Here is a 24,789-nt window from a genome sequence, read left to right on the forward strand (position 1 = left end):
ACCCAGATAATCAATCTCAAGTGCATATCCCTTTCGGAAGTCAATTTGTGAAACTTCTAAAACTGGCCACCTGAGCACTCTTGACACCATTTAGGACATTATTGGTATATGTCACTTCCCAGTAAGAACACTTGATCATTGTATCAATACTGTGTTACAACCTCCCCCAAATAATACACCTTCCTGCTGCACAAAATTCCCTTAGTTTCTAGACACTCTGTTTCCCAGATCTTGCTGTTTTATGAGACTCATATTGTCCACTTTGAGCTTCAACAGTTATGGAGCATCAGCTTTGTGTTAGGTTAGTGGTTGTGGTAGATTGTAATCATGGCCATAATCCTTGTAGTCCTGTAAACATGACCCCATGTACTTATGCCCTGTATTATGTGAGTTTGCAGCTTAGGTAGTGGCATCTATTCCCCTTCCTGAAATCTGTGTTGGCGTTGTGCCTTGAATTGGCCAATGAAGGCAACGGAAGTGATGGTGAATCAGTCCCCAGCCCAGGCCCTCAAGGCTTTGCACACTTCTGCTCTCTCTCAGGCTCCTCGCTCCACCATGTGAACAAGCTTGAACTAGCCTCCTGAAGTATGAGGGGTCATGGAAAGCAGAGCTGAGTCAGCTGGTTCATCCAGCTGGAGGGAAACATATGAGAGAAACCAGCCGAGATTAGAAAGGCCTCAACAAACCCTACAGATACATGAGAAAAGCCATCCTAGATGAGTCAAGCTCCACAGCTGACTTGCTGATCAGGAGTGAAGTAAATACTTGCTGTTATAAGCCACCAACTTTTGGAGTGGTTTTTTATGCAACAATAACTAACTGATACAGTGGTGTATAAACGTGGTACAGATGGAGGTTAAGGCGGTATAATGGACTGAACGCTTGTGTCCCCACATAAGTCATATGTCGAAGCCCTAACCCCCAATGTGGTTGCACAGGCATACCTCGGAGAGACTCCACAATAAAGTGAATATTGCAATCAAGCAAGCGAGTCACACAAATGTTTTGGTTTCCCAGTGCATATAAAAGCTAGTTTTACACTAGACTGTAGTCTATTAAGTACACAATAGCATTATGTCTTAAAAAACAACGTGCATACCTTAATTAAAAAATGCTTTCTTGTTAAAACATGCTAACCATTCTCTGAGCCGTCAGCGAGTCATCATCTTTTTGTTGTCAGAGGGTCTTGCCCCCATATTGATGAAAACACAGTATCTGTGAAGCGCAACAGTGAAGAGCAATAAAGCAAGGTATGCCTGTGTTTGGAAGCAGTGCTTCTATTTCTAAGAAGTAATTAAAGTTAAATGAGGTCATAAGGGTGGGGCTCTGATCCAATAGGACTAGTGTCCTTATAAGCAGAGACATCAGAGAACTTGCCCTTTCTCTCTTTGTGCACACAAGGAGGGGAAAAAACAAGTGAGGACATAGTGAGAAGGCAGATGTCTGCAAGCCAGGAAGAGAGCTCTCAGCAGAAACTAAATCAGCTGGAACTTTGATCTTGAACTTCTAGGCTCCTGAACTGTGAGCAAACACATTTCTATTGTTCAAGCCATATACTCCATGGTATTTTGTTATGGCAGCCCTAGAAGACTAATACAGATGGGAAGTATAAAGAAAACTACAGGGTATGGAAACATACGGTTAAAAAAAAAAATGAGACTGTTCCCATTAACCCCACGCCTACCGCTGCAGGTTGCTGTTTAAAAAGCAATGCGCTCAGAACTGCGAATCTACATTAAATTAGAGATCAGAGTCCCTCCTCCAAGTCACTTATGGGCCAGTGTAGTTGATTGTGACCACGCATCGTGGTTTCGTGAGACCATTCTAGTTTTAACACTGAAAATTTCATATTGAGAGAATCCCCTCAATACTGGGCAACCTGAAATGACTGGTTGTTCTAGGTCCAGTAGGAGAAGCAAATACCTAAAAAGATAGTTTTAGCATGGTGTGTAAGTGCTTTGATATTGATAGTTGTAGAAGTATTACTAGTAGCAGTACTACCAACAGTAAAATCATGCCCAGCATATATGGAATGCTTCTTATATGTCATGTGCTGTATCAACTACTCAATATGGATTTCCTTATTAATAGTCACATCTGTTCTGTAAAGTCACCTCATTTCATGGAAGAATATGAAATGTCAGAGAGAGTCCATGACTTGCCCAAGATCACAAAGCTAGTAAATAGTGGAGCTCGAATTCAGCCTCGGGCTAACCCCAAAACATATTTTCTCAAACATGAAGCTGAATTCCCCATACCACACGGACACTCCCATCAATGCAAAGAACAGGCGTAGGGGGAAGAATAAAGAGGAGGAGTCCAAAACTCATTAGGCCATTTGAAGAAGGCTTCCTGGAAGAAGTACCACCTGAAATGAATTTTGAGAGATACGGAAGACTTTGTCAGGAGATAAGTAAGGTGAGACACTCCAGGTGGAAGAACAGTTTGGACAAAAGTACAGAAGCATGAAACCACATGGGATATGAGGAAAACCACAGGCTGATCTGTTCTGTTGCTGTATGAAGGGTGAGTTGGAGTTTTTGCTTGGAAATGAAGGCGAAAGAGGTACTTGCAGGTTGGAGTTGTAGGAGTTACAGCCAACGAGAATCCAATTGAAGATGGGCTTCCTTCCCCTTCAAAATATTTACACATGGAAAACAATTAATCCTTTTTGTTGTAGAACATTTTCAATGTGACAAACTGATTTGAGAACTAACACCACTGCACTTGCAAATCTGGAGCAAAAACATTGTAGCATCACATGCTGAGAACCCGAGGCTAACAAAAGAAAAAAGGGGGGGGGGGAATCTACCTTATGAAAAGTCATTGGCAAATGTGCTAAGTAGCTGTTTTCCAATGCAAATACTGATGAGAATTAACTATACGTGCCAGTTAACCATTGCATAATGTTTTCTTAAAGACTAGTACTATCAGAACTGTACAAAGCTTTCAGCAGAAAGGCTGAATACATTTGATTGATGTACATGCAACACATGTGAGCAAATTAAAGAGCCAATCAAAACGTCTGGTCCAATTTTCCTTGCTATATCGAATGCATTTTCTAGCTGTCTTAGGATTAATTCATTTATTTCTGCATCAAAAGATATTTCTCCGGTACCTAGTCCTCTATGTGGCACTGTCCTTGGTGCTGAAAACACATTTGGGGAGTATTTAAATGGTGTCTTTAAGCACATCACAATTTGATGGGAAAGCGGATCTGTAGACAATTAAAGAATTTTGGAATGCCTCTATAACAGAGGAACCTAAAAAGTGGAGTGAGAAAGTTCCTTTTAGTCTGCCCGGGAGAATCAGAAAAGGCTTCAAATGACTTCTGACCTGACAATGAGAAGAGGTTTCCTGAGAGATATAAAAATAATAACAGCACTACCATCTATTGGGCACATAAGTACGAGTCAAAGCAATAAACCAATTGAGATATATATATATCAAATTTAATCCTCACAATAGCCCTGGGGGGGGGTGGATATTATTGTCCCAGTTTTAAAATGGTAAAACTGAGTTGCAAGAATCCCCAGATCTAGCACCTAAGCATCTGCTTGACTCCAGAGCTCGAGTTCCTGACCTTATGGTGCATGTCTTCCCACCAGGGAGAGGCATTCCAGGGGGAGGGAAGAGCACAAAAAGGCACAGAAGCCAGAATTGGCACGGGGTGTTCATGAAACTGTCAGCAGGAATGCATGGTAGAAGCATAGGCTGTGAACAGAGAATGGTGCAAGGTGATCCAAAAACCACATCATGGAGCATTTGATATATCGTGAGAAATTTTCTGGACTTTATCCCGCAGGGAAAAAAAAATGGGTCAATAGGTAAAGATAATAGCAGAGCATTCTCCCTGATCAATGTTTTCTTTCTGAGCTGAGAAAACATATTGCATCCACTTCCAGATCATTCCTATTGACAGGACGAAGATGAGCAATGAGAGAACCTTCTGGTGCCACAGGCTTGTGTTTGAGAAGCTGTGGTGCTCTAGAGGATTCACATATTCATTTATTCTGCATATGTTGATTCCAGTTGATTTTTTAGCACCTACCATGTGCCACGTCTTATGCTAGGTACATGGTATTGTTGGTGAACACAACTAACAAGGCCTGTGCCTTTAGGGGGGCTCACATGAGGACAGGTTGAAAAATAACAATGACCAAATACTTCACCCCAAACGGAGACAGGTTCTCTGAAGGGAAGGGTGCTCTTGGGGATGGGGAGAAAGCAGGGGGGATCTGGGGGCCTTGACACTTTCTCTGAGGAAATGTTACTTAAGGTGAGTTCTGAAAAGTAAGTAGAAATGAACTAGGTGAAGTTAGGGAAGAAAGCCTGCAATGCAGAGGGAACCAACTTGGCAATGGTTCTGAGGTAGGACTTTTCATGCTTTGGTAAAATAGAACCCAAGAGCAGAGAGAGCAAGGTGGGGAGTACTAGAGATGAGGCCAGAAAGGCAGGTGGAGACCAAATCATATGGGGTCTGATAAGCCACAGTAAGAACATCGGCCTGGTGTCTGGAGCTTTGTGAAACATCTTAAGAGTTATTTCTACACTTAAAATTTGTCCTAAAAAAAGAAACAACTAATGTCTCCACTGTCTGACACAGTTATCTATATAACTTCTAGAATCTCTCCCTTTTGTCCTAGTTGCTTAAAAAAACCAGAGCTAAAATTATTTTATACATTCTATTCAAATCAATATGGTGATATGTGGGGTTTTTTCAGGTCTTCCAGAAATTTCCTCTGAAGCGCTATTGATTTTTCACATTCAGAAATTCATTCTAATGAAATAACTTATTCTGAAGAGCACATTGCACCTGCTCTTTGCTTTGTGAGTTTTGTAATGGATTTTAGCCAAAGCGTGAGTAGTTAACAATTGCTAGAAATAGCTCATCCAGCTACTATTTCAAGCAAACAAATGGAGTCGAGAAAGGGAAGGTTAATAGAAGGAAGTGAGAAAAGACACAAGTTTAAACTGCTACAATCATAATAAGATCATACATTCTATTGCCTAGGACTTAAGGTTTAAAAAATATTCTCCAAATGCCTTCTCCTGTATTCTTTAATTTTGCCGTCATAGCAACGACAATTCTCCCCATTTTGGGGGTGAGAGAATTGAGACAACAAGAGGTAAAACAACTTGCCCGTGGTCTCATTGCTAGGTGTGGCAGAGATGAGATTCAAAGTCAGGTCGAAGACTCCAAAGTCAATGCTCTTCACACCTCACTGCCTGCAATGAACACACAGAAATGATTTTCGGATGCTCTGTCCTTAGGCATGATCCACAGCGCAGACACAGTGAGTGCACAATCCTTCCGGCATTTCACAGCCAGCCTGCCATACAGAGCAGCTGTGATCTCCTGTCCCCAGACCCCACCAAAGCCCTTCCCTCCCGCTGAGTTAAGCATCACCTCACTGTGTGGCTCTATAAAGGAAACCCTGGGAAATTAATGGCCTTGTTACCACCATTGGTGCTTAATGACCCTGCAGTTTCCCATGGAGTGTATTCTCCCTGGGCCAGTTGTTAATGAACCACTTCTTCATCTGGTTCCAATGGAAGTCTCTTAGAGCCGCATCGCATTTGGGAACCAGAAAAGAACGGATTCAACACCCACTTGGGACGAAGCACCGTACTGTGTGCTTTGTCTGCATTACCTTGTTTGACAACTCATTTAACCTGAAAATGATCCTGTGGTGCAGGCATCATTATCCCTATTTAACAGATAAGTAAAGTAAGTCACAGGAAAGTTAGTTAACGTGTAAAGACCATACAGTGAGCAAGTAGTAGAGCGAGGATTGGCATCCAGGGGATTGGACCGAAGGCTCACAGTCTTATTGCCTATAGTACTGACACCCTCAGGCGATTCTGCATGAAGCCCTGACATCAACGCCATCTGGTTAGTTTGCTTTGTTTGGAGAAGCTTTCACAACCCGTACTACATTTATTATATGCCTCTTCTTTTAGGTGCATCATGGGTTACAGAAATACCATCTCCCCCACTCTTAGAGCTCCTGAAACTAAGATAAACGCAGCTGGTGGGCAGGAACTTAAAATCATCCTATCTTACATGAACCCAATGGAGGAGAACACCTCATGGCTTTCATTTCTTCCCATTGTCCCCCAAATTGGGAGGAACACTTCATCGTGAAAAAAGAAGGCGTGAGCCAGGGTACAATACATTGGAATGATTTTTAATTCCTGCTGATTCAAGTTCCGTTCAGGTACACATCAGGTGGTTGTTGAAAACTTTTATTGAATAAGACAACAGAGATAGTTGGAAGGGTGGGGTTATTGGTGTGCCCAATCTAACGTGGTTAAGAAAACCTGAATCTCACGTGGTATTGTGCTGCTTTCGAATGCTAATTCTTAGAGGCAATCACAGAAAAAGGCTAGAACACTTGCAGGGAAAGACACATCGTTGAAGCTGTGTTTCAAACATCAGTATCTTCAGGGAAGTATCTGATGTTGGGAAAGAAGAGCCTGCAGTGATCTGGGCATTTCTAGAGGTCAAATTTGATATGATCAGGAACGGGAGTGAAGAGTTTTGGGTAACTTAAACTTTCGTGACCCTCAGTTTCCACAGCACTAAGAAGAGGAATTTAAAGAATCACCGATGCCTTTTCCAGCCCACATATTTCATAATAGAGAGATTTCAAGCCTGAAATTCAAAGGGAAGGGTCATACGAGTTTGGCTAAGGCCAAACTACCTTGTTGGACTGCTGAAGGGTCTATATTCTGGAGTCCCCATCTGTGCCTTCCTGAATCAGGACTTCAATTCCTGCTCTCCTAGTCCAACAATCTCTTTGTCTGATGATTTCACCTCCTAATTGTTTTTCATGTCCATCCACTGGAATCCATCTGCCCCTCTTAATTTCTGTTATGAACAGTTTAGGCCAAGCCACTACCATCTCTTACCTGGATTATTCCAAGCGCCTTTTCATTGTAACCCTGCCTGAGTACTGTACCCCCTTAACTCTATCCTTTACACTGCAGCCACAGGAGTCATTCAAAAATGCAAAACATGTCACATTTCAATGTCTCATCATAGTCTTGGGGGGGCGGGAACCTTTCCAACCTGCTTCCGCTTAACTTGCCAGCCTTATTTTCCACTGCCTTCCACCAAAAATGTGTTGTTCTAAGAATGCCAAATTCTGCGTGCCATGCCATTACATCCTCTGAACCTTTGCTGTGGCTATTCTCTCTACCAGGAACTGCCCCCTCTCTCAGATCAGGAGCTCTTATTCATGAGCCCTCTGAGCCTGCTGACTTCTTGAAGCCCTATTTGGAACAAGTGCCCATATTGTGTGATTCCATAATACCCTGTTCATATCTTTTGTTTATCAAGGGCTGAATCATAGTTAAGCTGCAAGGCACATCAGCATTTAGAGGTTACACTCAGTATTAATAACCGGTAAAGGAGACTCAGAAGGATAAACAAGGGAGGATGAGCATACCAGGAGAGTGTGGCAGCAGAATAGCCAAAACAAAAGGGTTGAAAAAGATGGAAATACATACAAAACATCTAAAACTCAAAGTTATTTAAAAAAAAAAACAAACCACAACCAAATTAAAAAATGAACAAAAAACTTCAATAGGCATTTCTCCAAAGAAGATATACAAATGGCCAATATGCACATGAAAAGATGTTCAACCTTACTCATCGCTAGAGTAATGCAAATCAAAACTACAATGAGATACTACCTCATACCTGTTAGGACAACTACCATCACGAGAACAGAAAATACCACATGGGAGTACGAATGTGAAGAATTTGGATTCCTTGTGCACTGTTCATGGGAATGTAAAATGGTACAGCTGCTGCAGAAAACAGTATGGTTCCTCAAAATATTAAACATAGAACTACGATACGATCCAAAAATTCCACGTCTGGGATAAAGCATTAAAAGCAGAGACGCGAAGAGATGATTTGTACACCTATGTTCACAGCAGCATTATTCACAAGAACTAAAACATGGAAGCAAACTAAGTGCCCATTGATGGATAAATGGATAAAAAAACAAAATCCTGTCACATGGTACAACGTGGATGAAGCTTCAGGACATGACGCTGAGTGAAATGAGCCAGTTCCTGTTAAATGCGTTACTTACAGGGGCCAAAATCATAGGGACAGAAAGTTGAATGTGGTTGCCAGGGGCTGGGGGAATGGGGGAACAGGGAGGTATTGCTTAATAGGTATAGAAGTTTTAGTTTTATAAGACGAAGAGTCCTGGAGACGGATGGTAGTGATGGTCGCACGGCATTATGCATTATTTAATACCACTGAACTCTACACTGACAAATGGTTACGATGGCAAATTTTATGTTATGTATGTTTTACCACAATAAAAAATTGTTTGAGAGAGAGAGAGAGAGAGAGAGAGAGAGAGAGGGAGGGAGGGAGGGAGGGAGGAAGGAAGGAAGGAAGGAAGGAAGGAAGGAAGGAAGGAAGGAAGGAAACAAAAGATGGAGTTGGTCTCCTGTATAAAATTCTAAATTCTGCCTGGACATCTGAAAAGTAACCATTGGATTGAACAAAGTAAAAATCCTCAATGATCTCAGCATCAGCTTTTTGGGTATTTGTCAAACAATGGATGAACACAGAGATTTATTTCTGTACTGCTCTCTATTCTTGTTTACAAGCTTGCTAGCTTTCAGAAGCAGTGGATTTGTAGGAGCAACATTTTTGCAACTTTCTTTAAAAATGAGATTATGGCTTAGGTTGGAGCCAGGCTGAGTTTTTGACTGAGATCATCCTTTCCAGACATGCAGACTCAAAGTAGCTGCTCACAGGGCAGGCCACTGTGGCCTCAACAGGACTCCTTTGGCTTCTAGCAAAAGCGAGTGAGCAATGCTAGAAAATCTAACCACACGAGGCAGAAAGGCACACCTGGGGTTTTCTTTCCAGCAGTACAGTGCTCAGCATGGGCAGGTCTCAGAGAGCCTCTGTCAGAGAGGCCGAAGCATCAAGGCCATTTGGAGAGAGAGATGCTCTGCTTCCCACCCGAGCCCCCTGGGTAGAGCTGCAGAAACGGGCCTTCCTGAGACCATCAGCGTCAAAACCCCAGGCTTACTGTGATCTGCAAGACAGACATCTCTGCTCTCCTCTCCTGTCACCCTCTCCCTGATTCTTTAGGCTAAAACCACCATGGCTTTTTTGTGTCCCTTAAACACTCCAAGTGTGTCTGGGCCTGTGCCCTTGCTGTTCCATTTGCCTAACATTCTTCTCCAAGATCCTTGCAACTCTGACTCCTTCTTGTCATTCAGGCTTCAGCTCAAACGGCCCCGCTCAGAAAAGCCGTCCCTGGTTACCATCACGGCCAACCCCAGTCAACCTCTGGCCCATACCCCGATAGTACCGTGTTTCCCCGAAAATAAGACCTAGCCGGGCAATCAGCTCTAATATATCTTTTGGAGCAAAAATTAATATAAGACCCGGTATTATATTATATTATATTATACTATACTATACTATACTATACTATACTATACTATACTATACTATACTATATTATATTATATTATATTATATTATATTATACCTGGTCTTGCAGCAAAATAAGATCGGATCTTCTTATGTTAATTTTTGCTCCAAAAGAACTGATTGTCCGGCTAGGTGTTATTATCGGGGAAACACGGTATTTTCTTCACAGCACAAATACCTCCAAGAGCTAGCCTTATTGGTCTGTGTGTTTGGGTGGTCATCCTTTGTCTCTCTTCCTTAGACTGTTAGCCTCCTGAAGGCAGGGGTCTCATCCGTTCTTACACTGACACATCCTTAGCAGCCAGACAGCCCCTGGCACAGATCAGACATTCTGCTAAACAAGTGTATGAATGAAGGTTTGTCAGATGACCACACTTGTTCACTCATAAGCCAGGTTCTGCACATCTCCATACCAGGCCACCTAATTACTCCTTGAAGTTCCCCCAAAGCCCCAAGGCCATGCTCCTCAGGACAGTGAAGTACTCCATGATCTAATGAGTGGTTCGCAAATGTAGGCTGCACTAGAGCTGCTAGGGTGCTGGTTTCAGATGTAGTTTTCATGGCCTTCCCTCCCAGAGGTGGTACTTCCGAAGGTTAGATGGTGCCCTGCCCTCTGCAGCAGGTCCCAGTGCGACGAGCAGATCCCTCCTAGAGAATGTGGGTCTATAATTCAGCCCTCTGCCCCTCATTCATACCTCACAGATCAGACTGTGGCATCTCTGACCTTGGTGGGCGGGCGGGTGGGTCGACGGAGCGATGGAATGGCAGACAGACAGACTATAACTTTTACAGGCCAACCAACCCAAAAGGAAGGTAACAGACCATTATACTCGTGCTGGGCAGAAACGGCAAGAGAAACTGAGGCCGAAGAGACAGATATTTGGGATATGTGATGGAAAGAAAAATCAGATGCTTTGATGGCGTCTAAAACGCAACAGAAAGGGGCTGAGTTCGGATGGGTGCTCTCAGGGCACCCGAAGTTAGGATTCATTGCTGTATCACGGGAACTGAAGTGTGATCTGGGCAGTTCTATCTTGGCAAGAGTCCTGTGACAAGCACATCATTAGAAGAAGCATCATGCACGTTTCAGGTATTCTCCGTATGTTAACTCCCATGCTTCAAACAGTCCTAGATGGTCTTGTCTGCATTTTGTAAATGAAAAGAATGGGGGTTGAGAGTATAGGCAGCTTGTCCAAGTCATGGTGAGGGGCCAGGATTGGATCAGGTCAGCTTGGCTCCGAAGGCCGTGCTTTCACTCTACAGCCTGGTGAGGGATGTGTTGGTTTAGGGAAGGTAACGTGCTGGGTGTTTGTTGTCTGCGTGTGTATGTGCAGGAGGTAAGGAAGCCAGAGGCCAGGAGTGTGTTGTGTTTCGGACCATGCCTCTGTGAGTGCCTGTATCTGCTGGTTCCTCTGTCCCTGGACCCAGGTGAGAATCCCTGGGCTAACACCTACGTGTTGCCTGTGTCAGGTGCTGGGAAATGAGAACGGAGAGAGAAAAGTCAATGGAGCAAAATATTTCAATCAAATACGCAACAACCACAATCTGTGCATCCTTCCCGGAGGGGGGGCTTTTGTGCATGACTTTTTACACACAGGAAGAAACGTCCACCTCCCAGACTTCCCGAGACGAACATCCACACTTCCTAAAAGCAGACTCTACAACACCCAGTGTTTAAGATTCTCTTTTTAGATTGTGGGTGGTTTTTTGAAAGGAACTGAAGTCAGGGTTTTTTATACTCTCCAAGTGGTTTTCTAAAGTGTAAAACCCCCACAATCCTAGCCATTCCATTTTCAGTTAGATCTGTAATAATCTCTGTCTGTTTCAATTTAAAATAAATACATGTTATCCTTAAGAACACAGCAATATGAACACCAGAATAAAGAGAGAGGAACCCTGTATCCATTTCTCAGCTTCCTAAGGCTCATGAGGCTTCTGTCTAGACTCGTTCTCCTCTCGTCACATGGGATTCTCCCACTGGAAGCTACTGATGTGTGGTTCTAGCTTACCCCTCAGAGCACATGAAGGAAGGAAGGAAGGAAGGAAGGAAGGAAGGAAGGAAGGAAGGAAGGAAGGAAGGAAGGAAGGGACAGGAAGGAGGGAGGGAGGGAATGCTTCTTACATGCAGAAAGGCAGGAAGTTATGGGGTAATGGAAGATGACCCATCTATGTCACCTCCTGGCTGGGCACTTAGACACACACATCTGGCCATGCCTCCCCTGGTTAACATCCTTCACAGGCTTCTCTGGCCTGAATGAGCAGACTCAGCTGGGCCTGCCCATCCTCCACTCTCACCAACCTCTGGGGTCCCTCTCCCAGTATTAGTGACGTGCTGGCCACTGTCCAGGTCCTCAGAAGCAGCAGCACTTTCCTGCCTTGTGGCCCTCTGCACACAGTTGCCTCATCCCCCGCACAGCCCACCCCTCCTTAGTCAGTTCCTCCTGGTCTGCCAGGGCTCAGCCCAGGGATGCTCATGTAGGAAGCCTTCCCTGGTCTCCCTTCCCCTACATACACAAGGCCAGATCCGCCTTTTACAAACTCTCATTACACCTGTGCTTAGTTAGCTGTGCAGTCTGGTTTTTAACGACCATCTTCCCCAACTAAAGAAAGCTCCCTGAGGCCACACCTGTCTTGTTCATCTGTGCATGACCAGTGCTTATAACAGGCTTTCCGCTTAGCAGGTGTCAATGCAGTGAATATGTGTTAAATGAAGGACCAGATGAGCCTCGGGTTCCTTGTTTATAAAGTAGCGATAATAACAAAAACCCCGCGAGGATTACACGATAACACACGTGACACTGCCTGACCCATAACGAGATTGTGTTTTGTTGTGGTTGTTTGTTCCCCCAACAGAGGAGCTCAGAAATGACATCTGCTCCTTCCTAGCAGTGCCAGCTTTCTGCCACCGGGGGCATTTACCGTAAGACGGTGCAATTTTTGCAGGGATATTGTAGAAGGAATGGCCAGTGAGTCTAGATGAGTGGTATTCAATCCTGACTGCACATTGGAATCAATTAGAGAGTTAAAAAAAAATGATGACTCCAGAGTTCCTGATGTTATTGGTCTGGGATGGGACCCAGGCAGGAATATTTTTAAATCCAAGTGATTCTAATGTGAACCACGGCTGGGAACCACTGGTTTAAAATAAATGATCTTTAAATTTTCTTCTAGCCATGAGAGGGTATCATTCCAGGAGAGCAAAGAGCACTTGTTTCTTCAGAGAGAGAGAAGGAGCAGGGGAGATACATATGGAGGAGGAGAGAGAGAAGGAACGGGAGGAGGGAGAGGGAGAGGGAAAGAAGGGGAAAGGGAGGAGGTGGGACAGGAGGAGGAGGGAGGGAGAGAGGGAGAAAGAGGAAGGAAGAGAACCCTTCAACACAGTAACGTTTTTTGAAAATTAAAAAAATGAAAACCTAGAAATGTGTAACTGTAGAGTCAGCCCTGAGGCAATTTAAAGAACACTGGTTCTGGAGTCCAGGTCCTGTCTACTGAAGAACTCGGGGCTTTTCTAGCCACGCAATTTGACAGAAGTCACTGTGCCTCACAGAACCCATGCCCCGCATTTAAAATGGAGATGATGATAACTTTGTCATAGAGATCTGGGAGAATTCAATAAAATAAGATATAAAAGGGGGTCCAGGAAGTGCTAGCACAAGCTAAGTCCTCAGAAAGGGTTTGCTACACATATTTCTTTTACTAGCGATGTGAATACATCGTAATAAACTGAACGAAGTGCAAGGTTTATCCTTGTGGCTATTGGCAGACTCGGGTGAAAAGCTACGGAATTGATTTTCTTTTTTTCTTTTTTAAACCCAGTAACATTATTAGAGAGCTGTGGTTTTCTCTTGTGTACTGGTGTTAGTTACGTCTTCTTAAAAACACGCGCACACACACTTGTACACATACAAATGCATATACACACACACATACATCTATTTCTCTATTTCCCCAAGTCCCCACTGCACTGCAACACGCCTGAGGAAATATAAATCAGAATGTATCGTGTGGTGCTGTTTTCCCGTGGGGTGGTGGGGTCACATATATATTGCTAGAAATGATCCGCCCACTCGTTGCTCACAGGTCCTTACAGAACTAAACACCTGACCCTAAACAAAAGGAGAATGACTCAAGGGGATGCACTGCAAGGAATGGAATTTTAAACAGATTCTCAGTACCAGCTTGTAAAATGATGCCAGCTCCTGAGCATGTCCTGTCTAAAATAACAGTCACTGGGGCACGCAAGCAAGCCATGTCACGTTTCCTTACACTGACACAGCGTCCAGTGCAGGAGACATGCCCAGTGCATGGTGGACAGGAAGCCTCCACACCAAGCTGGCTGTACCCCGCACTAACTGACCACAGGCAGGCCCCCTAACCTCTCTGAAACCACCGTCTTTATCTGTGAAGTGGGGCAGTGACACTTGCTCTGGTGACTTCACAGGGTTGCCTGAGAGACACTGGCATAGTGTGTGGGCAAGCGCTTTCTGCCTCATGGAGAGCCGTGCAAATGCAGGGTGGCGCTGCTCGTACAGGGCTGTGCCAAGGACGGCCAGCAGCGCCCATCACGACTGCGCCGCTCAGGGTTTTCTAACAGGACTCACAAAACCCTGGTTTGCTCATGAAGCTGTGCCCGCTCTGTCGGTCCTGTGGATTCCATAGCCCTGTGATTCACACATCTACTGCTCCTACGTTTGAAAACTGCCCCACGGGCTAGATACTGGCGGGATGCACCAGATCAAATGGCAGGTGAAGAAGCCAAATATGGAGACAGAGGGTTTAATCCACTAGAACAACACGCTAGGCACAGGGATAGATGGTCTAATGGGCTACAATGGCAATGACCAGAGGTGGAAAGATGGGGGTTTAACATCAAGCGGGCTTTTCAATGCTCTTTGAAACTGTGGAACTCAGTTTTAGGGAGGAGGGGTTATCGCCTTTTTGTAAATGCATCTCACCAATGCCCACTGCAGATTCTGATAAGCCCTGGGCAAGCAGGTGGGATGGGGGGAAGGGGAGCTGTGTGTACATATTTCTACATTTTGGGAAAATTTCCCGGGTAATTGTTATACTGTTTCTCTCCTCCCTTCCCACCACGGTTGAGAACTTCTGCTTAAACGCGTACCTCACAGAGAGACAGCCAGTGCACCAAGCCCAGGGCTTGCTCAACCTCCAATTCACCTCCTGGGAACATGACATCCTCCCGTCTGCAGAACTGGCTTGCCCGTATCATCTGTACTGATTAGTCCTCATGATAACTCTCTAGTTCCTTCTAGATGCACAATACCTTCAAATTGGCAAAGCCCCTTCCCATTTAACTATTTTATTTCATCCTCCCCATCTAATCCCCATCTGACAAAAAGGAGCGTGAGGTTCAGAGGAGTGACGTGATGTGCTTAAGGTCACACAGCTAAGAAGAGACTTGAGTCACATGTGGGTCTCCCAGATCTTTATCCACAATTCTGTCCAGTCTGTCATACAAATGAAAAGGATTGTTAGTTTTATTATTCAGTTCCTTTGCCTCTTTTAAGTAATACAGGTAACCCCCGTATAACACGGCACTTCTAGAACACGGTTTCGCTCTAACACGGTTTGAGAATTAGAGAAATCCCCGAACCACACGGAACGTAATGAGAGCTTTTAACAGCAAAGAAATGTCTCATTTGAAATTAGGGAAATCCCCAAATAACACGGAACATAATAAAAGCTTTTAATAGCAAAAGATATCTCATTTGAAATTTTTCATTCGAGTGTGCATGTTGTATCAGATTTGACTGCAGCATTTTAAACTTTATTAGAATTTTAAATCCATTTTGTTCGTGGAGTATTAAATTCAGAGGATGAAGATATCTTGTCAAAAAGAAAACACCCTCTGTTATGGTGCTTAGTAGCGATGACGAAGAAAACATTATTTTATACATATTAATATGTTATACTTTTGTTGAAAATTGCTTTAGTAAAGATATTTCTCTTAATTATAAATATATGATGATGGAAGGAGAACTGATTCTGGGTGGTGAACACACAATGTGATTTATAGATGATGTAATACAGAATTGTACACCTGAAATCTATGTAACTTTGCTAACAATTGTCACCCCGATTAACTTTAATTAAAAAAATACAATAGTATGGTTTTTAAATTTTTGGAACTTAACCCCCTTTTTTATACTAGTTCTTTGTTTCGTATAACACGGATTCACATAACATGTACTTTTGGGGGAACCTAACAACCGTGTTATACAGGGGTTACCTGTATTAGTTATTATATGGTAGATACCAGGCTAAGCATTTTATATACAGTAGGTAGTTTATTTCCCAAAGGGACCTTCGAGGTAGGTATCATCACCCCATTTTATAGCTCAGGACACTAAGGCTCAGAAGTGAGAGACTAACCCAAGGATGCAGTCAGCTTAGACATCTCTCCAAGATGCCTGCTCTGAGCTGTGTGACCCATAGCACTTATCACGCTGTGTTGAGGGCATTTGTTCAGACATGTCTTTTATCCACAAGACTGTGGTCTCTCCAGATGTGGAGCTACGTCTTAATCCCAAGGTCCCCTATGTGCCAGATCCCAATCCCAGGGCTGGCACACACTGCACATGTGCGTAAATAGCACAGCCCCCAGGGATAAGCACAGAACTGGATTTTGAACACACATCTCTCTGAACCCTTGAACATCTTATTTGGTTCTGTCAAAAATGGTCCCCAAACAGGCCTGGCATATATCCAGGTTCTGTCCAGAGAAAATTCTCCTCTGTCCAGTGACGCTAGCCATTTCTCCCAGCCAGAACCAAAGGTGTAATTGGGTTTCTGAGGAAAGAATGCCAACCTTGTCCCCAGAGATCTCTGTGCCTGGGCGAGACCAGAACCAGCTCGGCATAATTAGCCACCACTTCCTCTAGTCTCTGCCCCAGGAAGATGAAGTTCCAATGACGAATTTCCTGAGAAAACTGCTCTTCGATTGCACAAAGCTGATTTTCAAGGTTTGCTTGCTTATTAGATTCAGGAGTTGGCGGGGGTGGAGGAGTATTTAAAAGCTGGTTTGCACAGCAATGAATCTGAAGAAATTCTCTTTATTGGTCTGCAAGAGGAGGTGGGGGTGGGGGAGGCAGCACCAGATCTGATAAAAGAGATTAAATGGCCTTATACATCTGACAGCAAAGAACAGTCCCCCTGGGAATCCCAAATCCTGCTGGTGCTAATAAAGTGCACGATATTACTCCGGTAATACAGTGTACAGTGTGAGGCGTCCAGATGCCCGGGCCACAGCCACGACCTACATCCTCCGCAAACCAATTTTCTGCTGGGTTGGATGTGTAAAAAAGAATCCAAATACAGCTTTTTATTTTTTTTTTTTCCCTTTGAAAGAAGAATTGCTTCTCTGGCTGTTTTTTAAAACCTTGGCTTGTCTGCTCCTCCTACCCCCTGCGTTCTCAAAGTGGGAATTACTTCTAATCCACTCACAGGAGAAATCACTGCCTCCCTCAACGGCGGGCTATTTCAGGACAATCCGGCCGCTTGTTGGCTCCCCAGTGACGGTGGGGATGGGGGAACAAGCTGAGAATTTGCCATCGGACAAACTATTTTCAAATCCTTGCGCTTCCACTTATAAGACGTGTGCCCTTGAGCGAGTGCTCCCTTGCTTCTCTGAGCCTCCAGTCCACACCTGTCTCACAGAAGCGCCCTGCATGCTGAAAATACTGCAGAGTAAGTGCCCAGCACACGGGCTGACACTATAGTAGGTGGTTAATAGTCAGTAGCAATTAGTAATAGTAGTAGTAGCAGCTTCAATGGGTAAAGCTTAAAAGCAACCTCATTAGAGGAATAGCACTATTTTTGGCAAGGAGTTTAGGGGGGGTGAGAGTAATAAAGCTTATTAATAAGATGAAGAGCAACAATGTTTTATTCACTACTGCCAGCTATTGAGCATCTGCTGAATGTGATGTTATGAACATTGAGAAAACACAGACAAGACTCACTCCCTTCCAAAACCTTGAAGACCAAGGGGGGAACTGAGAAGTGTCATAGCTCATGTTGTGTGGTACAGTGTCCCAGCAATTTAACACCGGTCGTCTCATTTGACCCTCACAGGAACTTCAGAAAGTGGGCAAGACATGCTATTGTTAATCCCCATGTAGCAGAAAAAAACAAACAAAAAAACTGAGGCTCAAAGAGATGAAGTGGCTTGGCTACACTCACACTGAGGCAGAGCCAGGATTTGGCAGGTCTGCTAACTGCTCATCTCTAGCTCTTCTGGAGAAACCCAGTATTGACTGATTGCTTTGAGCCTGAAGCACGCTGGGATGGCCCTGGCTTGGCCTGCAAGTGGAACACTAGCTCTAGCCATTTCAGTATTCACAGCATTTCCGCTGACCACAATTAGTTTGTGCAAAAACTGTTGGCAACTTCCTGAGACCCAGCCCAGTGGTACATGAGAAATGTTACATTAATGTTGATTGGCTGATGATAGTAAGAGTAATAACAACAGATATATAATATCTTTCTTTTATAGCACAATTTTCAGGTCAAAAGGTACTCTCGCATATGCTGGCACTGGTTTTTTTGTTTGCTTGTTTTGTTTATCATTAAAGGTAGATGTCATCCCATTTCTATCAATACGATGCTAGAAAGGAGGCTGGGAGAGGTGTCCTTTCTCGAAACCACAAAATAAGAAAGGCTCAGAAGCTGGGCTCAAGGTGGGTGTGTAGCAGGCCAAGTCCTGGGCTCTTCTTGCTAACTTATATGCCTTATCACAGGTGTGATGTGGACCCCAGAATCTCCAAGGCGAGCCACGATTCCCTCATCAGAGCTGTTGGAATGCAATAGGACTGTTAAGAAAACCAATGAAACTATCATCCACTTCCTCAAAAACAGTTGACATTTACTGAGTACTTGCTCAGAGCAAGGGACGTCAACAAATGCTTTCCATGGATTATAACCCTTACGAGCCAAGCTCTATGATCACCTTCATTTTACAGATGAGGAAACTGAGGCTTACAGAGGTGAAGTAACTTGCTCTAGGCGGAGGATGGTAGATTTTAGATTTGAACCCATGCAATCTGGCCCTACAGACCCTAATAAAACCATCCTTTTAGTCCCTGGCACAATATCCTACCAATGTCTTCTGGAGAAACCCAGTGTTTATTGAGGATACGTATTGATTGCCACTCAGTGCCAGACACAGCCCTTGACGCTAGTCATATTGACTCAGGTAATCCTCACACATACTCTATAAGGTAGGCATTGCTGTCCCATTTCATAGAAGAGGAAACTGTGGAAAAGAGGTGTTGACTGTTTGTCCAAGATTGCAGAGCCTGCTAAGAGCACAGTTCTTTTCAAGTACAGAAATATCTGAAGAAAGGTTTATTCTTCCTTTAACAACTCTGGAATATCCTAAAAGTAAGTTATCTGATGTACACATAAGAAAAAAGTCCAAAGAAGGAAACTAGAGGCAACAGAAACAAATAGCCATCTCTAGAGTTTTAACCGCAAATCTATCCACAGTTAGAGAGGGAAATGGTTGCAAAAGGCTGGAATGGCTCTGTGGAGGGAACAAAACTACAGGTGAGCCATGAAGGAAATTTGGGTGGGCAAGATCCCAGGCAGGGGAATAGCATATTCAGAATTAAGTGGGGTCTAGAAACAGATTCAGGCAGCAAAGGGGAGCCGTGGTAAAATGGCCTATGGCTGAGGAAGGCCTACTTAGCATCCAGCACTGTCTTCAAGCCCTACACCCACGGCACACTGAGCTCTCTTTGTTTTCCTCTAGCTTGTAGCACATCAGGTGTTAAAGCAAATAGGAAAAAGTCACAGAGAGAAAATAAACCAAGATGGAAACAATACCATGTGCATCCTGTGTGGGGATCTTCTGGAGAAGAGGGACATGAAGGGAGGGAAGAGCTCTGATTTGCCCAGGGTGTGAGCCAGGCTCAGCTCTCCCTCTGCCCGTTTTCCCCTCCCGTCTCCTTCCCTCCTCACTATTCTGCATACAGCAGCAAATGTATGAATGCTTGGATGGCTTGGCAAAACACTCTCCGCAATTTATTTCTGTTGGACAATCTTGCATTCTTTTTTCCCCCCGCTGACAACTCTCTCAACAGCAGGCTCCTTTGCAAGCCTGTGAATTTGGAGATCACATACCTAACGGAGATATTGGTGCTTAAAAACCAGATCAAGAAAGTGGACTCCTGACATCAGGGTGACCCGCAGCCCAACTTGGTAATTACCCAGGGGTCAGTAATACCTTATGACTGGTGAAAATACCATCTGGGGTAGGGGATGGGTCAGCTCAAGGCAAGCATGCATTACCTGGAGATGGTTCCAATAGTTTGAAAACTAGATCTATTTGGAGAAGTGGCCTTGAAGTAGTTCGAAACTTGTGTTGGTGAGCTGCTGGGTAGTAGGGTACTAGGTAATAAACGTGAAAAAATATTTTGTGAAGTATGAATTTCCATATCAGTGTGAAGTAGTGGTATCATTGCCTGTTTGTGAAAGGAAGACAACTGTATTTTATGTCTGTTTTTGGAAATTAGGTACCCGTAAGGGAAATAAACTTAGAAGCACAGAATTTCAGAGCTGGAAAGAAATCCATTCATTCCATCAGCAAGCATTTAGAGATTGCACCTGGGAATCAAGCCCCGTGTGGGCTCTGAGGGGCGGAAGAAGAACCAGACCCTGGACCCCAAGGCCATCACAGAGAGTGATAAGCACAGTGACAAGGGGAGGCACTGGGGGTGAAGGGAGCACTGGGCTTGGGGGGAGGGAAGGCATTTCAATCTGCTTGGGCATCAAGAAAGGCGTTCCGCCCGAAGGGAAGGTAGCGCTGAATTCCAAAGGAGGAATACAGGATAGCCGGTGAAGATGCAGAGACCAGGGGGAAGAGGGTGATGGGGGCATTCTGAGCACGGGATGAACAAGGGCAGAGCCTCCACAACCAGCATTTTACAGATATGAAAACTGAAGCTCAGACAGATAGTTACTTCCCCAGATTACCCAGGGAGTAAGTGGTATAACTAGGATTCACTCCAAACTCTGCTTTAACCACCTACTGCATTGTTTTTATATGGAAGACGGAATGCAATACCTCCCAAAGGGTCAGTGACTTACCGAGAGCCACACAAATGGGGAGTGGCAGATGTGAGATTAGAAGCCCAGCCTGCCATCCTTCCCATCCGGTGCTCCTTGCATTGTACCCCGCAGACTACAAACCTCCTTGTCAGATCCTGTGTTCCCCACCACAGCCTTGCTTCACGATCCTTCCCAGGGCTCCCCCGCTGCGGAATTCAGTCACCGAGACGGATTTCTTTTTCATTAAGTGGACAAAAAGAATGAGGCCTCTCTCCCTTCCTTTGGCCTTTCCTACCCTTGGAAGCTCCTGCAGACAGGAAGTCATCAGGCATTCTCACTTCCAAGCCATCCTTTTAAAGTTCAGCTAGTCTGGGAATAAAACACCTCAGGGTAGAGCATTTAATTTTTAAAGCCAGAGCAACATGGCGAGGGCCTTTAAAAATTGCTCTCAGCTTTGTGTGTAATCGCCAGCAGGCTGGGGGTCACCACCAACCCCCACATCTCTTGAGACCCCTCGGCTTCGAGGAGCAAGCAGAGTATTTGTTCCTGGAGCAAGAGAAAATTGCAGACTTGACCCCACCTTCCTTGCACTCAGAAAGGACCCACCTCTACAACAAAGTTCAATTCCTTATTTAACATCAGCCCCGCCAATGGTGTGACCACCAGCAAAGATCCAATACAAAGGGTGAAGTGGCACCCTGTAAAAAGGATTCCTAAGAAGGTTCTGGTATATTACTCATGACATCCCAGCTTGGTGGAAAAACAGCAGGTCCAGATAAATGCCCAGTTCTGAAAAGCACAGCTTAATGGAGAAGACAGCTTAAAGAAGCAGACATAGGGCCAAAGGTAGCAACAAAAGAGACTTTATTAAACCTGGGCTGTGCTAAATTCCAAGGAGGTGTAACATAATAATACCAATATTGATGGGACATCACGATAGCGTAGATATTCTCTATTTAGCCTCTCCACACCTCATCACAGTTCTGCAAGGTAGGCATTATAGCATCATGGTTGGCAGTATGATGTGATGGTAAACACTGTAGGCTGCAGACAGACTGGGTTTGAATCCGACCTCTGCCTCTTATTCACTGTGTGACCCTGAACAAGTTAGTTAACCTCTCTGTGCCTCTGTTTTCTCAGTTGTGCAGTGGGGATGATTGTAGTACCAATTTCATAGGATTATTGTGAGGAGTAAATGAGCTGATAAAGTACTGAGAAGAGTGCCTGGCACATGGTAAGATTCAGTGTCAGCTCCCTTATTGTCATCTCCATGGTATATATAAGGAAACTGAGTCCAGAGGGAGAAAGTGAATTGCTCGAGGTCACCTAGCCAGTAAGTGGAGGAGTTAGAAATGAAATCTGGGGCTCTTTCAGCTATCCCTCATGCATATATTGCCTTCGGACACTCTAACTTGTAGCATTATTGCCCAAACATTATATGTTATCGGCAGGGCTGAGGAGGAGGATTTCGAAGAGAACAACTTGAGGCCCAGCAAATGGAAATGACGCGGGCCACAGTCACACACATGGCAACCGGCGGAACTAAACGCTGAACTCAAGTCTTCAAATACCGCATTCCGCTTCGCCACACAGGAGGGAGGGCAGAGGAGAATGGAGATGGGGCTGGGCAGGCTACGTAGGCAAGAAACAAGCTGGTAGAGTTGGCAGCTGAGGTGTGAGGAGAGGAAGGCTGGATGGAGGTAAAAACCATGGCCGAGAGGCCCCCCGCCTGCAGTGTAGAATGATTGTAATATTGAGCAAGATTATTTGCAAACCACGAGGTTGGAAACCAAGTTGACTTTGTGCTGCAAGATGAGTCCCCTGCCTGAGCAAGTGCACACTTAGCTCTGAGAGCAAAGTCCACATCTCATAGCTGAGTGGGCTTCTCCAGGGCACACTCAGGTTACCTACCCATTGCCCCCAAATGTGCTCAGGATGGGCTGACCTGTGAGTCAATCTGCTGCTGTCATCACTCCCTCCATGGACCGTTTAATGAGCTCATTCTGTGCCCCGTACTGTGCCTGACATTGGAACTGAAAGGAAGAAGAACGCAGGACACTGAAGAGCTCACTGATCGAATGGGAGAGAAACACGTTAACAATGGCAAGTACTGACTGAATAAGTCTAAGTATTGTGGGAGCAGAGAGAAGGGAGGGACTAACTCTGCCTCGACAGGTGAGCAGAAGCAGGGCTCAAAGCAGGTGATGTCTGACTGGAGTTCTGATGACTAGGACGCTGCTGATCAATGGAGAGTGACCAGTGAGGGGGGTGGCACTGTCGGTGGCAGAAACAGCAAGAAGAACGGCTCTGCTCAAATGCTACTTCTCAGAACAGCCATCCCTGCCCCTCCGTATACAAATAGCAAACTCTGTCGTTGTTTCCACTTTAGTTCCCTTCACATGTATGAAAAAGTTATGAAATTTTTGTTGATTATCCATCTCTCACTAGGATGTAAGCACCGTCGAGCAGACTTATTGTTTTCCGTGTTGCTCTATCCCAGTGCCTAGAACTGCACGTAGCGCTTAGTAGATGCTCAGTAAATATCTGTTGAATAAATGCACAAGTTACAGGTAGGTGCGACCAAAAATACTATGCAAATGCTTATATGCTCGCCTCTTTAATGTGAAGCATAACGCAGGGAGCCTTTTCTTCATTGCTTCTCTCTTTCTCTCCCCATCCTCCTAACATAAAGTACCTAGTTTGAAATGGAGAGAGGAGGAGGGAAAAGGAACTAATTAATATTCATGGAGGATTGACAATGCTGATAGTTCACATAATTTCAATCCCCGTAACAACTGGATGAGCAGGTACCACTTTCCCCAGTTCATTGTAAAGGACTTCTAGACGCACGTGACTCACGCAGCGTATGCCAGTTGGCAAGTGAAGTAGCAGAGCCGGGATTTGAACGCAGGTCTGCCTCATGCCCTTTGCGGCCCCGTCTGCAATGTGACACCTGCAGACACCACGTGCAGTATGAGGAACCGGCAAGAAGAGCTGCTGCGTCCAAAGTGTCTGTTCTCATCCAGGTTTTCTCATCGTCTCAGTAATTCTCATGATCTCTGGTGCAACACACTCACCTCTCCTTTAATTATATAAGGAAATAAGCTCAGAAACGGAGTAAACAGTATCAACATCACTCCGCTGGTGAAGTGCATGGAGAAGCAATGGATTCAAATCTGGGGTCCAAGAGGCCTGCCTCCCAAACCTGGGGGCCTCCTCCCAAGCTACCCTGAGCCGTGGGCCACAGGAATCGGAACGTCTCGAAAGAAATCTCCATCTCTGCTCCTGGAACACATGACAGCTTCTCACCCCAGACTGCTCTCAGCTCAGTATGAAAACATAGAACAGGGTATGAATGCCTGAGTGAAAGAAAAGCCCTAAACTTAAATTATTCCAGAACGGCAAGCTATTGTCAGTGATTGACAACCAGCCTCAACTCTCACCAGTGACAGCCACACACAGAGCAAGCCTTCAAAAAGAGCTCGGTTCTCTTCAATTAGCAGAGCTGAAATGAAACCACTTAGAAAATTATACTATTGGGCGACTGGTGGGTTTTAAACATAATGAGAAAAATAAAGGCTCGGCCTGATGTTTACCGTCAGCTGAGCAAGAGACGTCAGATGTGCCAGGACTCGGTACCGCACATTCTCCTGGAACTGTTTGTCTGCCTCTCTGCCACTGCTGCAGACCTGGATCCATTCAGGCTTTCATTCTTTTAGCAAATATTTATGGGTTCCCTACTGCCTCGCAGTAGAGCTACAATGGGGAGCAAAACAGATATGGTCTGTGCCCCCTGGCACTCCCAGACAAGTAAACAGGACTGTGATACTTCATGATTGGTGACATAACGGGGAAGACACAGGGTGTGCAGAGGCAGGGCTCAGAGAGACAGCCCTGCAAAAATGAGATTTCACACTGAGTGGAAAACAGTCCTGTGAGCAGAAAAGCCTGCCCGGCAGCCTTCGGGAGAAAGACAAGGGTGGCCAGGGCAGGGGACAGGCAGCTGGTGGAGGGGGTGGGCCCTCCTCCTGCTGGGCCCATCTGTCTAGTCCCCAAAAGTTCTAGAGTCACAGCTCTGGAAAACTGAGAGAGAGCTTAAAGTCACTCAGCACCATTCATTTAACAAACCGTGTCCCAAAAGGTGCAAAGGCTCCGAAGGGAACCAGCACAGGGCACATACAGAAGGAGCTCCCGGTGACGGCCTGGGACGAGCCTGCCCCGGCCGGAGCACAGCTGGCTGG

The 24,789-nt window shown here is 44.9% G+C and overlaps 1 protein-coding gene across 7 annotated transcripts in view; it reads right to left on the reverse strand.

The window, feature by feature from the left end:
* Positions 1–24,789, reverse strand: part of DAB1 (DAB adaptor protein 1) — a 1,100,137-nt gene that overhangs the window by 1,059,809 nt on the left and 15,539 nt on the right. Inside the window, exon 2 of one of the 7 annotated variants that reach the window (XM_074334768.1) lies at positions 5,144–5,229. The exons of the other annotated variants lie outside the window; for them this stretch is intronic. The gene's annotated coding sequence lies outside the window, so the exon portion shown is untranslated. The remainder of the gene's footprint in view (positions 1–5,143; positions 5,230–24,789) is intronic. 7 annotated transcript variants of the gene reach the window in all.

The sequence above is a fragment of the Rhinolophus sinicus genome, linkage group LG06, assembly GCF_036562045.2.
Source record: "Rhinolophus sinicus isolate RSC01 linkage group LG06, ASM3656204v1, whole genome shotgun sequence".
Classification (NCBI taxonomy): domain Eukaryota; kingdom Metazoa; phylum Chordata; class Mammalia; order Chiroptera; family Rhinolophidae; genus Rhinolophus; species Rhinolophus sinicus.